Source organism: Corvus kubaryi, unplaced genomic scaffold, assembly GCF_017639235.1.
Source record: "Corvus kubaryi isolate FWS band 111438036 unplaced genomic scaffold, C.kubaryi_AGA036_p1.0 37397, whole genome shotgun sequence".
Lineage (NCBI taxonomy): Eukaryota > Metazoa > Chordata > Aves > Passeriformes > Corvidae > Corvus > Corvus kubaryi.
In genome coordinates, this window is record NW_024581136.1 from 15,261,933 (window position 1) to 15,279,929 (window position 17,997).

The following is a 17,997-nucleotide window of genomic DNA, read 5'->3' on the forward strand; positions in this document are numbered from 1 at the left end:
AAAGAAAGGGAAAAGCCCTGTTAGATTGAACACTATGCACTAATCTTTCTCCTTAGGCAGAATTACTCCTTCCAGAGTCCTTACTACTCTTGTTTAAAATAACAGAAGCCCCATGGCACAGAGTTTCTCTTAACTTGTCTTCAGCTGCATGATTTTGTTATGGGGAATTTTTTTTCCTTGGTTATTTAAAATGTATTTGCAGCTACCCAATCTTCACTAGACAAATCTAATTCTTCTCATTACCCTTGACATTTGCTCCTGTGAAATTGCTGTTTCTTCTCCTGTCAGGGATGTTACGTAGCTGTACTTGAGACTGATACCTTAACTAACATCAGCATTCTTTTTTCAACTTTTTTAATGTTTGTAAACTGGTGTAATAGGTTATCTAATCACACTTCTACTATAAACACCTGCTGTGTGTTGCTCTGTGTGTGTAACACATACGTTCAAAGGGATATAAATTGAGCTGTACAGCTGCAGTGACCATAGGAAATTCAGCAGAAAATATTTCCAGTGAAACAAAACTACTGACTTCACTCATTTTGGCAGCAAATTAAGTTTGCTTAGGGTTTTTTTGCACTCATTTTCAATAGGGACGAACCTTTTCCTACACGTAAGAAAATCCAACGTAATTGAAATGTTAATTAACATATCAAACAGTATTTTTAGAAGGTTTTTTTTTTTTTAATTTCAGGATAGATCACCTAGGTATATCCTGGAGATACGTAGTTTAATAGTTCCATTGTACACATATAGGTAAACCCTCTTTACTGCTTGGAACAGGCTTGAATAAGGACATTGTTAGTTTGTTACCAATTAATCATAGCCTAGTTGATGATCTTTGTAAGACCTCTCTGCTGTGGTTTCATTTCCTGATGCTCATCAGTTCTTTTCAATGTGTTGTCTGTGATGAATCAAATACATGTTTTCCTTGGTCATGCTGGAGTCCTGTTGTTAAAAAAAAGAACAAGTGGCACGATTATATTAGTTTAATATGCTGCTGTTGATTAATGACTTTAGTCCATTTATTTATTAAATGCTGTTCTCCTTGACCATAGTGCTAAAGTAAATATTTTGCTATGTTTCTGTGTCCTGTAAGCTCCTTATTTATTGGAACATGTTTTGGTGTCTCTTACTCCCTGTACAAGTCTGATATTGATGCAACTATTTTGCTATTCAGTCAGTGTGACAGGCAAACAGCTCTGGTATCTAAATGGTTTGAAAAGACAACAGAATAACAGATACATGTTTTATACAGTTAGTTGTTGTGCTGTTGCTGGTACAACTCATACCTAGTACATCATTCCATGTTTGCTGAGAGCTTTTTGTTCTGGGCTCCCTTTTGCAGTCCAAAGCACCAGGCATCCCTTGGAAACATGTATTTTGATATGGAGCTATAGGGCTGCTCCTGCATTTCTTCCCTTTCAGGGCTGTCTTCCCTCTTCCTTTCTTGAGCCAGTTCTATCCTCCTTTGACCCTGCAGTGGGATGCTTCAAGAGCTGAGTGGTAGAAAACTGTTAATTTTTTTTAGAGGAAAGGAAGTGTTGAGAACACCCAGCTGGGAGAGGGTTGATGAGGGTAGACTGAGGTCTCCCCACGCAGTAGCAGTTAGATCTTGGCTTGGATGTGACTTGAGCATAAAATTAAACCAAAGCCTTCAGGTGAGCCACATCTCTGATCTCTTAGGGACAAGAGACAGCTCATTTGGGAACAAGTGTCCCTCTGTCTTCTGTGATTTTTAGCCCTTGCTGCAGGGAAGGCTTCCCTTCTCAGGAGGCAGGAAAGCTTTCCACGGTAATGAGAGGCACAGGCTTTTTTGCTATACCCTGCACTGCAATTTGTCACAGCTCAGTAGTTGCTGTGTAAGAATAAGTTGTCCTTTTAGCAGGGATGGCTGGATAACCAGTGCATGAACAAGGGCAGCCCTCTCCAGGTAGGTTTTAACTCTTTATGAATCAGAGCCCTCACATGAGGTTGCAAAATTGCTCTGTTAGAGAAGTGGTGGAGGCATGGAAATAACAGGGGCCACAGGTTTGTAGGGAAGATGGTATTGTCTACTGGTGGCACGGTGTGAAGAGCTGGAAAAAGGAAAAAACATCCTTGTGTTTCTTGGTCTTAGGCAACTTGTCTGCTGCTTAGTCACAGGGTTTACCTGTACAGGAGGAACTTAATCTGTAGGTTATTTGTGTGAAAATATGACCAAGACACAGTAGTTGTGTGGAAAGGTGATGCTGCTGCCTGAGTGCATTGTGCCTCAGGTATCACTCAGTTTTGAAAAATTCCAGGGGAAAGGAGAGGGGGCTGCAAGCAGAAGTGCAGCAGCTTTTGTTGACCAGTATTTTTGAAAACAAAAAAGAAATTATTCCTTGATGCATTTAATTGATGATCTCAGGGCATTCAGTGTTAACCTTTTTTGGCAGTGTGAGAGGCTTATGTTTTTCTCTGGCTTTGCACAAAGTAATTATAGTAATGATAATTTTAGGAAGAATCTGGAATACATTATAAACACTAAGGTGTTTTAGTGGAGCTGTATCCCAGGAACATCTGGAGTGTATGAGCCCAAGCTCCACCACAAACTTTCTTTTGGCCTCTGGTATGACTTAAAGTTTTCAGAAAAATATTTTCATACCTGTGGATTTGTAAGTGCTTTTGAGTTTTAAAAGTAACTCATAATTTTGAGGGCTATTTTAAAGGAATTCTTGGATCCTAACTCTTCAGCCTGTGCTATTACTACCACATACCCAATATCACAAGTAAGATGGATTTGTAAGAACGTTTTCGAATACCTTTGTTTTTAAACCTGACATTTGCTGCAAGGGCAAGTATCCTGGGAAGTACTCCTGCAGTGGGCAGACAGAAGGCAACCAGCCTTCCTACTGTGTCCTCAGACAGGGAGAGTCACTTCAGCACCACTGGGTGTACACAGCACTCAGGGTCAGTGGCCACAGTGGGACAACTTGAGCCTGTTGACGTCAAGCTGTCTGCAAACACCTCTTGCAGCAGAGCCCGAGCCCCACTGCATTGTCTGAATGTCCTCAGCAGCTCCTTAGCTTGGCTTGGCAAAAATGTAGATCTGAGCTGCTACTCTGAAAGGATGCCCTGTTTGACTTCTGGGTGCCCAAAGAACTAAAGGTGGTAGTGGCAGCAACACTGAGGGAAAACCAGCCAGGGCTCCCATGGTGGTTACACTCATTGAGGTTGAAAGTAACACAATATTGTCACATCCTTTTGTTATTTTGGGGAGATTTCCTTATTTAAACATTTTGAGCCTAATTCCAAATGTGATGTCTGCATAAAACATGTGTCCCCTCTCCCCAAATCATGGCATATTGGAGATAGAATTTTAATGAAATCAATAAATTAAGCTTGCCATTATCTAGATAAGTTCTTCTGCAAGGCCACCATGAATCCCAAAGCAGAGGAATATATTGTTCTGAAAACACAGCATCTGTCTAAAAACACAGTTGAGGCAGGCACTGTGAGCAGAAGAAGGTGATTTTCCAGGAAAGTGGTTTGAGCTTTGTTCCATATCGCCCCATTGGAGACCAATTTAAAAGTCCTTCTAACCTTGCAGCTATCAGTTCCCTACAAACACATTTCCATGTTGACAAAAGCAGCTGCTGCCTTCCTTCAGCTGTGAAGGCTCATCTCAGTTAACTGGCTCTGAGTAGGGAAGGGAAGGGTTCTCACCCACCAGTGCAGCTGAGTTGATTTAGCGAGCTGGAGAAGGTTGAATTAGTATCATGGGAAATATGTCTGTTCTTTGAGGAAAGGGAATGGGAAAAAATATTCTGATTTTTTTTTTTAAATATTCTGAACTTTTTTTTGTCTCTTGGTTCAGTTTTTTAGGTATGTATTTGAAATCTGTATTAAACATACTGAGAATAATAGAGTGGCTAAAAGTTACACATCAGATTATTATTTTTTTTTTTTAGAGAAGGAAAAATGTTTTTCTTTTTCCCATTTGAAGTGAGTCTGCTGACAGTATCCAGTTTGACAGGCTGTTTTTGCTGATTATTACGCCAGTGATGAATTTAAATTTAAAACTTAGTTCTAGTCCAAAACCACAGAAAAAATATTTGTCAGTATGCTACTGTTACGATCAATATGACACTAGTCATCAGGTCCACTATTTTCAGAAGAAAACCCCCACAAATTGGAAACTACCTTGAATTTTCACAGGTGGGCCCCCATCCTGGAGGTAGCAGTCTGTGAAGGTGGGGTTTTTGTGAGTGCTTTAGGTCCTTTGGCAGAGTGCTTTGAGTAATAACTGTTTATAGTCTTTCCCAGTCTAGACTGGGTTTAACTTCATTCTCTAGGACCTTCTAACTTCCAGTTTACATGAATTGGATTACTTGCTAATGAATTTTATTTAAATGCCTTGCAAGTGAAATGGTGCTGCAGCACTGCTCACCCTCCTTCTGTGGGTACTGGCTGATTGGTATTGACAAGATTTACTGGGGTGCTTTATGGGTTTTTAATGGAGCTGGCTAAGTTGGTTTCCTCTCCAGCAATTCAGCTTCCTTCCCTTTCAGTGTGCTAGGAGCTATTTTCTGTGATTGTCTCAGTTTTTGACTGTTACAGAAATTGGTGTTTAAACTCCTGCAGCATTCTTTTGCTCCGGTTTGACTTGTCCTGTGTTTGTCATTGCACAGTGGATCCTGTTTCTGTGGGCTTACAGTGAGTGGTTTCTGTATCCGGATGATCTTTTCTCCAGAATAGTGCTGTCTGGTTGCCCAGTTCTTATTCTTTATCCCCTCAGAAACCCTTTGTTTTGGCAGTTGGTTCACATATGTTCATAGACATACAGGTGCTTGTTCTATGTAAGAGTATTCCTGAAGTGTTGAAAGTTGTACGGATGTAATGTGATACGAATGTACAAGTTAAGCGTTTCTTCTTTGAAACATCTGGAAAGTCAACTTACATCAGGTTTTTCTATTTTTCTGATGGAAGAAAGGTAAAAGAACAAAGATCAGGAAATAAAAATCTCTCAATTGACAGAGAAGAGCTGTTTCAGATAGAGTTTAGCAATTTGTGTGGAAATGTCTCTGGGCAGGTCTTAGATACTTTCAGTGCTTCCTGATGAGGCTTCTTGTAAAACATCTTCGCCCACGCCGTGTTCCCAGAGTGAAGTACTGGAGCAGTCTGTGCATGTTATTTTGTCACTAGGAACCCTATTGCTACCTACCAGTTTCAAGTAATGACAGTTTTTAACAACGTCTTGTGTGTGGTGCTGATTTACCCCCCCACACACTCGTGCGTATTTGTTTCTCCTGAAATTTCTGAGTTGGTATTTGTCTCAGTTTAGCCTCTCCGTCAGATCTGAAAAGCAGATGTTGTTGTAGATGTGCTGAATTGCTTTAAAAAAATTGCCATACATCACTGTGGAACTGTGATTAAAAGGAATAACTTTGGTTTTCTCTGTTTATGTTCCAAGCGCAGCAGTGGTAGAATCACCATTAGCTTTGTGTGTGCCTATTAACCAAATGAAAGGAAGGATTCAATGGAGTGATTAGTTTTCAATTTAGGCTTTTAAAATTATTGTCTCATGCTTTTTGCAGCCTAGTTACTGAGGGGCATATCCAGGATTTAGTTATTTTTAATTCTATTTTGATTGGGACACTTTTTCCAGATACTGAATCTAGATAAAAGCAGGATACTGAAGAATAATGTAGAAGAAAAGATACTGTGTCCTTAGAAGGCTTTTGTAATTTGGAACATGCAACATCTAATGACTAAATTTGTTGTTAGAGCTCAAATAGCACCAAAATCTCAGAAAGTAGTATAAACAGTGTGATCCTAAGAGGATTAGGAAAAAAACACAAGTGCACAAGTTCACATGGGGAACAGGAGCAATTCAAAGCTCACACAAAAACCACTGGTTTAGCTGTAGCACGAACCCAGTGTAATGTCTGGGAAGGAGAAAAATAGCACCAATAGCAGCATTTCTGGAAGGAAATGGTTAAACATTTCTGCAAGTAGCTTTTAGAGAAATCCTTGCTTTGAACTGATTATGTTTGGAAACAGATAAGAACTAACATCAGTGTACAGCTGGTCTGTGTGTTTATAACCAGATTTGTCACTGTGTTGGTGCCAGGGTTGTTTTTATCTGTGGTTTCCTTTGTACCACACAATTATTACTTGGTTGATAGCAGCAGCCCAATCTGTGCAAGCAGCATGGATGGGTATTTGCTGCTTTGGTGAAGGTGGTTTGGTGTGTTAGTTTTGGCCCTGCAGGTGGGAACTTGCCTGTTTAAGGCCTGGGACGTGGGTGGTCTGTGTGCACCGCAGCAGGATGCTCTTCATGGGAGAGGATGTTGGGTGTTGTACTGAGTGTTTGGCCCAGAATCTCAGAGGGACACGGGCATCAGGTGTGTCATTCTGTGCAGAAAAAACTGGTGTGGGCAAGGCTGGTGAGCACTGGCTATGAGCACATGTCAGTGCACACATGGCAAAATCTTTCTTTTCAAGTTGAGGGAAGCAGTGTTCAATTGATGTTGAGCACATTAGTCATCAGGCAGTGGTGAGGTGTTCCCAGCCCCTCCAATATGAAGGATCCCAACTCACAACCTACTGTGCGTTCCCCAGGTGTGCCTTATCAACTTCAAGGGCATCTGGTGGATTATTTTTAAGCGTCACATAGTGTAGCTGTTACTACATCTGGGCACCTGTTTAAATCACCGTAATGTGTCAGAATATAAAGGTGAGAGATAGTCTAAAATCAATAAATTATAACTGTCACTTGCATTGTTTCAAGGTACATGCCAAAATCCAATAGGATAAATTTGGAAAGAAAAAAAGCTGCTGATGAGACATTTGTACTCAGCAATTGATTCTGAAGAAGGACATTGCAGAGTTTTCTAAATGTTTACACCTCGTTTCAAGCACCCTTATTTAAAACTGGAGCCTACAACCAATTAACATTGAGTGAGGAATGAAGCGAAGTCAGTGAACCCTTTCTTTTCTCATTCTCTGCTCTCTTGAGTCTTTGCTTCCAGCTTTTTCCGTGTCACTGCCCTGTTTAGATGTAAAGCAAAGGACAAGAAGCCTCTTCCACGGATCAGGCGGAAAGGTTTCCCTCTCTGGCTTTGATGATAAGTACTGCACTCAAGATTGCACAAGGGCAAAGAGGTGTTGGAAGGAGACAGTCTGGGCAGTGTGTACTGAAGAAAGCCTTTTTTCATTGAAGAAAATGGTTTATGTTTGTGCAATCATCCTTTTATTTATGTTTGCCATGTTCCTTCCCAAATGAAATAACCCCTACCAACAGGGTAGCAGGGCCTTCCTCTGCCTTTCTCTGCACACAGCTTTTATCATGATTTAGACTGTTCTCAAAAGAGTATTGGTTGGTTGCTATTTTGCTCTCTTTTTAAGGAAAACTCTTGTTATAAGCAAATACATGGGGTCTGCAGAGCGGGTGTTAATGCTTTCTCTTCTTTGCAGGTCTGCAGCTCAGGCTGTGGAAAAAAAGCTTTCTGAGTAGCCTTGCATAGGATACTGTACCACTTGAGGAGTGGAGTTTCACTCAGCCTATTTACATAATTTCTGCAGCACTAGTACAACTAAGCAAGGAAATAAGAGCATGTTTGCAAATTCTTTCAATTCCCTGCATTCCTCAGCATCCTCTGCAGTGCCTCTTGCTTGCACTGTGAAGGTGATGTTTCTGCCTGCTTTGTAGGATCTTCTAAGAATAAAATAAGCCCCAATGCTGCAGCTTTTCTGCTTCTTGTTTGTTTGTTTGGTTAGTTTTTTTGTTTGTTTGGGGTTTTTTTTGTCTGGGTCCAAAAATGGCTCTAATAAATGATTTCCTGCTGGTTGAGCCTGAAAATTGCACGTGAGAACCTTGTGTTGATCATGAGTCCCACAAACGATAGTTATTCTTTACTCATAGTAAAAGTTTTCTGAACACAGGTTGCAGATGCTTGGTAAAGAATTTAATCTAAAAATAGTCTGGTAATGCTTTATTAGTCACCCATGTCCATCTGTCACCCTTCCTGCTCTTTGAGTGGGGGATTAGATTATGTCCTAAAGAAAAGTCATCTGGCAAGTATTTGTATAGAGGGCAACCGCTCAGGAATATTAGTGTGAATAAAAATTGTTCGTCACTGCTGAATAAAAATGGATGTTGCAGTGGATGGAGTTACCACATATCTGGACATCAAAAGCTGTGTGCTTATACTTAGTTATTTTATTGTTGGGTGCATAAAATTATTATTGACATGTAAAGGAAATTACAAAAATGTAGAAGAGTGTGGATTTGTTTGGACTATGTTTTTGTTTGGGTTTTAATGGTGGACAAGATTTCTCTTGGATTTTGCACTAGGAAGATTTCTGTTATGTACATGTTGTCAAGTGTTGCTAGCAATTAGTATGAGCTGATGGGTTTTTTTTAATTACTGAGGTCACTGCTGGAGTTGGAAACTCTTTAGGCTCATGGGCACACCTGTGTATATAAATTGAGTTATTTAGTGTGAGATGGGTTAGGAAAACAGATTTATTTTTCTTCCACTGCTTCACAGTGGATGTAACCATTTTGGAAGTCATACCACTGGAATGCCGATTTTTGTTTGGGGCTTTTCAGGGTGTTTAGATGTCAGTAGCTGTGGTTTATTTCCAGAAGAAATTTGGCATGGACAGATGATACTGTAAGTTGCCTAGTTGCCTTCCTGAAGCTTTCTGCAGAGAACTGAGGCAAAATGCAGGCATCAGGGTTGTTCTACCCACGTTGCTCTGCGTGTGTGTGCTCCCGCTGAATGGGTGCGACCGTCTAGATGGTGCAAGTGTTCATTCAGCAGGCATGTTTGTTCAAAGGCCTGTGTGCCAGGCTCCCTGCAGGAGCCGGCTCTGTGATGTTGGGAGGACAGGATATGTGCAAAACTCCAGCTCTGTGTGCTGTGCCCGAGCTCTGCTCCGGGCTCTGAGCCCTTGCAGTGGGAACGCTCAGCTCTGGGAACTGAGCAGGCTGGGAGAGCCAGGAGGGCCCCAAGTTGGTAACGTTTTGCTGCATGTTAACAGCACTGTTTTCAAAATAATAAATATGAACGTTTCCTATTTTGTCTCCTTATTTCCCTGTCAGCATCACCCTTCTGTGGCAAGACGCACCCGAAAGGAAAACTTCTGCATATCAATGCACTGCCAATGGTAAGTACCTTTTTAACTGACTAAAGGTGGTGTGGTTCCTCTCTGCACACATACCATTAGCAGGCTTACACTGCAAATAGTATTTTTAAAATAACTACTTTTTAGTATTCAAGTGGATTATTTTCATTTTTTAAGCAACGTCTAGACCATTATGCTGTTTGACAAAAATATTACAATTGCACCTGGTTTTATCCTGTGGAAAGTAGGGCAGCATGTTAATTTTGAAGTGAGAAGTGTAACTTGACAGTAACATAGCTTATCCTGTTGGTAACTGGTGTTGCTTCCTCTTCTTGGCCAAGAGCCTGTTTGGGGTGAGCTGTAGCCAAGCCGAGTGTTCTGTTGCCCCCACTTGGATGCTCTCTGCAGTTTGTTTCAATTTTAGCAGCTTTTCCCAGAAAAAAACCAAAACCAACTCTGCATCGTCAGGTATATTTTGCTTCAGCCCATTTGTCAGTGTAAGACTAGTGAAGTTAAAATCTTAGCTTCTGCAGGAAAGGGCAATCTTCTTATTCCATCTCTGGAATGTTACTTGGTGTTACAGACTCTTACAAATTCACATTTTCAGGCTGTCCTTAGGGTTTGCTGGTGCTTTCTGATAGTTGTGCAGATGGAAAGCAGAGCTGAGGCCTGAAGGGAAGGACTGGAACTTACTGCTTCAGCTTTGAACAAATAACCTCTCTTTAGCAGTTTTGGTATCTTATGTTGTCACAGCTGAGGTGTACAGGAGTGGTACCTTCAGCGTTAGCCTTAAGCAATAAATGCATAAAGTGCCAGTGTGAGTTCTGTGTTTGAAGGATCTCTAGATCACTGTGCACAGTACAGAAGTTAAAGGGATAATATTTTGATCAGCTTGCTTTGAAAACTCAGTTTTGGATCTGAGAGATGTGCTGGTTTCCTTTGCTTTGCATGTGGACATGGATCTAAAGAATATATAAATCAATTACAGCTTTACTTATACCTTTGCAACTCCACTGCCTTTGCCCTGTGAGGAAAATGATGCTCCAAGAGAGTTTGCTCAGATGTAACTTCTTTACTTTGAGGTAGTAAGCAATTCTGTTCACTCCGAAAGACGTAATGGAGTGAAATGTAATATATTTGTCAAAAAGTAAAGCAAATATACCTCTGAAATCAGAAGATCTGCACCAAGTGTGTATGTTGTTTAATAGCCTGGTTTTTAGGCTCAGAGTTGATATGTGTAGAGTTTAAATTGATTTGGGATGAATTTCAGCTGGTGGGAACAGATTTGTTGAGTGAGAAAGCATCGTGTTTACCTGGCCACTCAGACTGGTGTTTTAACTTCTCAGTCCCGAAAGGAGCAGTGCTCTCAGCCTTTTCTAGTATTGCTAAATCTTCATTGTTGTTGTTGACCTTTTTCCAGCAAAAAGCTACTCTGTTTTCTTTTTATTTTGTAGTGCTTGAGTGTTATTTTAGTTATGATTTAAGATACCGATCTGTATTACTGCTTCTCTTAAAAACATGACTCATTTCGTATTAACCTAGTCCATATACTTCATAAAATTTTAAAATACTGAGAGACTGTACTTGAAATGTTACTGCACTTTGTCCTAATTTTCCCCCTACAAATTATATTAGAAATTCAGAATTGCACAGTCTCAAGGGCATGGTAGTTGTTACAGTGATCATAAAACATACTCAACTGTTACTTGCAGTGAAGTGAAGGACTCCCCACTCTTTTCTTTGAGGACTGTTTTTGTGCTATAAGTTGTTATATTTTATTATTCAAGAGATTTCTAAACCATTACTCACCTCTAATTAACTTTGAAATAGTTTGAATGTAGATTTAAGAGACAAGCAGACACATTTTTCATCATCCCCAAAGTAATCGTAACTTAAACCTGTACAGTAAAAAAGGCTTTCATAGGTTTTTATTATGTTTTTCCCTTGGATGTGTGTAAACAAAGTGTGGGGCAGAGGTTGCTGAAAAAAAGCAGGTTGTGTACATCTCCCAAACAGGACTTGCTTTAACCATGGTTGCCCATGTTCAACACATATATTTGAATAAGAAATTTTCTGATTCCCTTGAGAAATGGTTGTAGCATTTTTGATAATTTTTTAATCTTGATTGCCAGTTCCATTTCTTAGTAGTAAAAAAAAAAAAAACAAAAACAAATTACACATCCTCTTCTGTTGTTTTCTTAGATTTTCAATTTTCAAGGTAATTAAAAGAAGCTTATTTTTTGCATCATATTATGTTATGATATGCATACATATGTTATGTGTATGTTAACTGATAAACCAAATTGGGTAAATACCATTTACTCCTTAAAAAATATTGCAGTTGTTGGCAATTTTTTTGAAAATACTTATATTGTGATATAGCATGGCTGTTATCAGTGGATGTATAGTCTCCTTCCCATTCTTCCAGCCAAATTTAATGTTCCTCACAATGTCAAAGGAAAGATACAAAGGCTTAATGAAAAAGGCATGTTAAGTGCAGGAGAGTAAGTGTATAATGCTACTTGTTCTCGTATTTTGAAGGTTCCTTTAGAGGCTGATAACTGGGTACTTAATTTGTGGTCACAAGAATTAATGAATGTGTCGTAAATAAAAATTTAAAGTCTTGGATCTTTGCTCTAAGCAAAAGATGACATCAGGATTTCAACAAGGGCTTTAGGAGATAAATTTTCTTGTTATATGATGGAACAGGTAGCTTACCCAAGAGAGATTTTTCCATCATACCTTGCAAGGGGTTTTTTGTGAGTTTTGGAAGCAGACCAGTTTGCCTTTCTGTCTTCTGCAAGTCATTGAAGCAGGTTTGTGTGTGTACACATAAAAACATGTGGGAATATAGGTGTGTGCTTATCTGTGCGTGTATTTATACACACATATAGGTGAATTTAGAAGTATGGTATGGACTGTGCAAAACCCAGGAACTTACAGAAAGGTGGGAGCTACCAGTTTGTGACTCTGCTATGACAGCTTGCTGGGATGGTTTTAATTTTACAGCAGTAACCAGAAAGGGCTGTGAAGGACTCAAACTAGCAGGGCAATGTGGTGGCCTTCTTAGAGGCATCCTGGAAAGCACTGTGTCCAGGTTCTGAGCTCCATCCTTTACTGCATGGATAGTTTGACAGAGATCGACACCCTGATCAGTACAAGAGGTCTCATGCAGAAGAGAATAGAGGATGTTATTGTTTATTACAAGCTGGCACAGGCAAAGTCAGGATAGGCAGTGAGCACAAAATTACCTAGTCCCCAGGAAAGCGGTGTCATCAACAGCTAAGGCGTGTCCTCACAGTCTTAAGGGGAATACCAAGTAGATGATTTAAATCCATTCTTTCCAATGCTGCCTACTTTTAGGTGAACACATTATATTGTGTTTCGAGGGTGTAACACACCTATTGTGTGTTATGTCAACTGTTCCTGCATGTAAGACATGTTACAGAACAGCTCTGCAGGCACTGAGTCTCTTGGGCCAGGAAATTCCATGGGTGCAGCATTTCAGTGTAATTACCTACTCAGGGGATTTAGCTCAGAAACAGCAGGAGGGCTTGGAAGAGCTGAGGAGAATGAATAAGTCACTCCAAAGTGAAGGGGCTGGAAGATGTCTGCAAAAATTTCCACAAGACTGCAGCAAGTTGTTTTTAATTTGAATGCCTTCGTGGTGCCTTCAAGTAGTCGTGTGACCTTACCGCTCCTTAGAAGACAGGTGAATGAATAAATGCATATAACTATTAGCCCGTGCTTCCCCAGCAGCTAAACCCATCCAAACACTGATCTGCCAGGCTATTATGTTAAACTGCTTTCTTGCAAAGGAAGACAAACAAGGGAGGGGGCAGGAGCTGCACAGTTGGATTTGGTATGGAAGCCTTGTCTGTGCTGGCACCTGCCAAGGACAGCTGGAGGTCTGTGCCGCTAGCTCCAAGATTTTTGCGCTGGAATTGCAAAATTGGCTTTGTTTCAAGAGGAGCTGAATGGCATCTCTCAACTATAGGTATATAAAATGAGTATCTGCAGATGAGCAGCTCTTTGTAAGGTGGTAGAGCTGAAGGTCGGTTGTCATTATACTGAGAACAGGGACCCCTGCATTCCAGAGTTTATGAAACTTGACAGTACTAAAGATGTTGCCCTCAAGAGCCTAGAATAATTGATTCAAAATAAAGAACCCTGCAAGACTAAGGCCCTTATTCTATGAAATACAAATGCATGTGCGTTCGTGTAACTTTGAGTGTAGGAGTAGTTCTTTTGCGATATAAATAAGGAGCACTTGCATGTATAAAGCTAACCAAGCCTGAAAGCACTTTGAACAGTAGAGCCTAAAAGTGCTCATGAAATTTATTGTTGAGTCTGTTGGTTGTTCAGTTTATGGAGTGCAGCCTTAAAAGGAAAAAAAAAAAAAAAAAATTATTTCTAGCAGGTTCTGAAATAGTCTAAAATAACTGACAACATGAAATTTTGGACTGTTTTGCTCCTTCTGAAATCAGTGGATGCTGTTATCAATGAAGGAAGGTGAAGTGCAATGTATTTTGTGTGATAATTTTTTGTGGCTAAACAATTCTATTTCAAAACGTTCATACATCAGTTCTATTTACTGGACCAGCACGAATTAGTTAATCTAGTGGTTTATGTGTGGAAGGCAAAATACTACTAATAATGTGATACAAAAGAAAAGTTCCATCGTGCGGTAGGGTGCAAACTGTGATAAGCATTAAAAATTCTATGTACACCATTCAGAGTCGTTTTTGGAAGGGTTTTTGAATTTTCTGTTTCTTGACAGAAAGCAAGTTAAACACACTAGCAAGATCCCTTTCTGATTCAGAGGGGAAACACCTCTTTTCTCCTTTTTCTGCCATTAAAGTTCACCACTGAATAAATCAACTGAAACGGAAATGAACGTCCTTTAAAAAAATTTAAGCGTTGGCTCTGTTTTGAAGTACCATTTGTCAGAGAACTTTCTCTACTGTTTCTCCAAGCGTTTTACAGTTCAGAAATAAGCTTTGACTAAGAATTCTCGGCAGAATCATAAATATGTAATTATCTAAGCAGCCGGGATATTTAGCCCCTGGCAGGTGCCCAGTGCAGTGCAAGAGCAAAGGGAACTGGGCCAGTATCTCAAGCTAGAGGAACATCATCTAAAACAGGGTGAGGACCATTGCTGTTCCTTATCTACTTCCATTCCTAGGTTTTAAATCTTAAATGTACCTGAAAAGAGGCTGTTTCTGCTGCCATGGGCTATCTTCTCTTACAGCTGGTTTACTCTGGATTTTTCGTTGTTGTCTTCCTCTGCTTCATCTCCCCTGCCTTAGGTTTTTTTCTGTCTTTACTGCTTTATACTGGTGTTGGTGCAATAGATAATAGTAGTGCAGTTAGCATTAGATTATATCTTACTTGATCAACATGCCATCTGCTTTAGAGGAGAGGGAGATTTTGTGTTTCTGCTCTGGGTTCACTGCCATATGCCCGTGGTGAAGTCGTATAACCTGAAATGAGCCTTTTCCTGCTCTATTATAGGAAAGAATTAGAAATACAGTGTAAAATCTTCTTGACATTGACAAAGTTTGTTGCATAGTTAAAAAACTAAACTGGCTTTTGGGTGTACATGAAGTAGGATGTTGTAGAGAAAACCCAAGGACAAGCTCTTTTGTGTCCCAGCACGAGTGTGTTGCCATCTGCAGAAGAGCAAGGCTGATTTCACAGGAGACTGTGTTAATGTGTCACTTGTATCACCAGGCCTTGATCCTGGTTTCCTTCTTATCAACAGAAAGTTGATGTTAGTTCAAGTTAACAAAAGTAAAAGCTGCTCTTAGTTTCAGCAGTGCTGATGCTGGGAGGTAATGAATATTGCTGCAGAACAACAGGAAGTCTGTAGGCTGTGTGGAATGACACTGCTGATGCTGACTTTTATTTACTCAGGTGAAACAGAGACCTGCTGGCCTTCAAAAACCAGGACCCTGTGTGGCCATCAGCATGGATGGCAGGGCTAAAAGCCTGTATTTGCATTCCAAGCCTTTAGTTCACCCAGTGAATAGAAACAAAAACTGTAGTCAGTGGGTTAGTGCACCCATATTTGTAAATAAAGGTCATGTGTGGTGTTCTTATTGTAATTTAGTGAACAAATATAAGAAACTATTCAAGACAAGGGATTTGAATCCCATACTGAGCATACGTATGTAGGATCGGCATCCATGAATTTAATATTCACACAAATGGAGGGTATTGATGTCAAATGTGAGCCATAATTGGAATCTTTGACCTCATTAATGATATTCATGAAATCTTCCCCTTTCACTTAATTTCTTTGGGCTGTGGATGGACCATATTTTATTACTGTCTACACGTGTTTTAAAAATGTTTTATCGTATGTTCAGGTGTTTAACAGCTGTGCAAAAAATAGGTAAGTCCAGTAGCATAAGTTAAATTTAAGTCCATCATAACAATGTAAAGGAGAGGACTTGAATAAAGTAATGAACTGGGCATGTGGTATGACTCTTGGCAATGGCTCTGTGCAGGGCAAGGAGCTGGACTCAATGACCCTTGTGGGTGTCTTCCAACTCAGCTGATTCTGTGGTTCTGTGAAACTGGCAAATGAGCTTTTATAAAATCAGCCATTTCACTGTCTTGTAACGTGTTTTCTCTTTTAGCTCAGTTGACATTTTTTATGAGAACAGCCATGCACTTCTGGTAAAGAGCATACAGTAAGCCAAATAACATATATGTGATGGGCTATGAAGAAGTGATATTAAGTGTGTGCTTACTGATGAGAATCCAGAATAGAGTCACTGGTGGTTAAAATGAACAGAGGGCAGATCAACCATCAGAGCAGTCTTTTTTCATGAATAAAAGAAACAAATTTAAAACTATCAGGTACATAACACACAAATTAAGGGGGAAAATAGATGGTCAAAGGTTAAAGAGGGAATGAAAACACAAGTTTTATGGTCACAAGATCAAATGAGGCATTAGTTAATTTTCCTTTTTTTGGTGCAGTTCAGCAGGAGTTCAAGTAATTCAACCGAGTGATTGAACTGGAACAGGAAAGAGTGCCAGAAAAACTGGTTGCTAATAACATAAACAGAAAAAATAATCAAATGAAGTTAAGACTAGATATCAGCATTTCACATTAAAATGCATTTGAAAAGACCGATTCCATCCTAGTTCATGGAACCTGATTTACATAGAAAACAAATTTGTAACAACTATTTTTTCAACAGCTGATAAATTATTCTACTAATAAGCTGTCAGAATGGATTTAACCAAGAAGTGGCTGAGGCTCAGATGGTGTTTTCTGAAGACTGACCATCTGGCAAATGAGCAGTAACATGAGTAGTAGGTAAGGGTAAGGGTATTGGAACTGTGTAAGGAGGTGACTTAATTATGTAAATAGCAAATGGAAACCACATTAGGGATGCTGGGCTTTTGCTCTCAATTGGAGATAAAATACAACTTAATATTTCCTACCATTGATACCCCAAGGTGATGTGCTGCTCTTCAGGCAAGATCATTGCTGCCTTTTCTTGTACACATTTCATACTTCTTACGATAAGCAAGCAACTGGTATGTGTTTGAGTTTGTGACTGTGAATGCAGCTTAGAATAGACTGTTGGCATACCTTTCCACTGGCCTAATTCCTGGCTTCTTTTATATTTAACTTTTTCTAAAAACAAAATCCTTTTCTGCTGAACCGTTCAATTTTGGTTATTATTAAGATTTTTCCTATGCTGCTGCAGTTAACAAGGTTCCTGTTTTAAAGTCCTCCCCAGTTGGTGAGCAGACTCTTCCTTGTCCCAGTTCTTGGCTCAGACTGTGGTGAATAGGCTGTTGTGGAGCAAAGTTGCTTTCAATGACCCATCCAGTTTTGTTTTAACATCCTTTTTGCTGAAGCTGACAGAAGTTTCTCAGCAGATTGGCCTCCTCATTGCTTACAGGAACAGCTGTTGCCTTTTTGTTTTGGTTTGGTGGCTTGTTTTTTTTTTTTTTTGGGGGGGGGGGGGGTTTTAATTCACACATCTCCATGGTGGTCCACATATTTCAGGTGAATTTCCTTTTCATCATAACGCAAACTAAATGAACAGATTTTTGTCTTTTAAAATGCCCATGTCAAGGCAGTTGCAGGGATTATCCTGTTGAGTTTGACTTGCATTTGGACTGTTCCTGTTAAAGCTTATAATTTTCTTCAGACTGCTTCTCAGTTTGTCCACAGTTGGATGTGCACTGTAGCATATTTGGAAGAGGAATGCATGTTATATGTAATCCTCTGAAATGTCTTAGTCCTAACATCCAAGTGTCTGGGGTTCATGGGAGTTGGGTCATGAGGGAACTGAGAACCTGGGGCAAAAACTGTAGCCTGGGATAAAACAGTGTAATGATCAGGAACATTATAGTTCAGCAAATCCAGCAGCACACAAGCAAGTCCTGGACTCATTTTTTGTCTGATTTGGAAGACAATTTAATCCGTTATGTAAATCTTTAAATTTATGCTTTGAAAAAGGAGTGTTATGTGCGCAAATTCTAAATCATTCTGAAAAGAACTCGTGGCATCTATACATAGCAAACCTATGGGAAAAAATAGTCATTTTTAGGGTTCCTGAGGTTCTGTTGTTACCCCAAGATAGATGTGGGAAGCTTTGCAAGTGCACGAGTGGAGAAACATCAGGAAAGGCAAAGCTTGAGCAGAGTGTTACTAGAAGTGCCAAGTTACAGCTGTGGTGAGTGACATCAACTTAAAAAGATGTCAGCTATGCAGGACTCATAAGTTAGGAACCTCTGTGCTTGCTTTTGAAGAAAAGGCCTTGCAGCTTAAGTGAAGTCAATTGTTCCACATATTTTTGTGACTTGTAACTCATCTGGCGAAAAATCCGCAGTGGTTTGTAGGCACGGTGCTCTGTGTTGGGAAAG

General features: G+C 39.9%; 1 protein-coding gene across 4 annotated transcripts in view; it reads left to right on the plus strand.

The window, feature by feature from the left end:
- Positions 1 to 17,997, plus strand: part of TBL1XR1 (TBL1X receptor 1) — a 109,730-nt gene that overhangs the window by 38,428 nt on the left and 53,305 nt on the right. For all 4 annotated transcript variants that reach the window (XM_042041811.1, XM_042041814.1, XM_042041812.1 and 1 more), the window contains exon 2: positions 9,077 to 9,141. The gene's annotated coding sequence lies outside the window, so the exon portion shown is untranslated. The remainder of the gene's footprint in view (positions 1 to 9,076; positions 9,142 to 17,997) is intronic.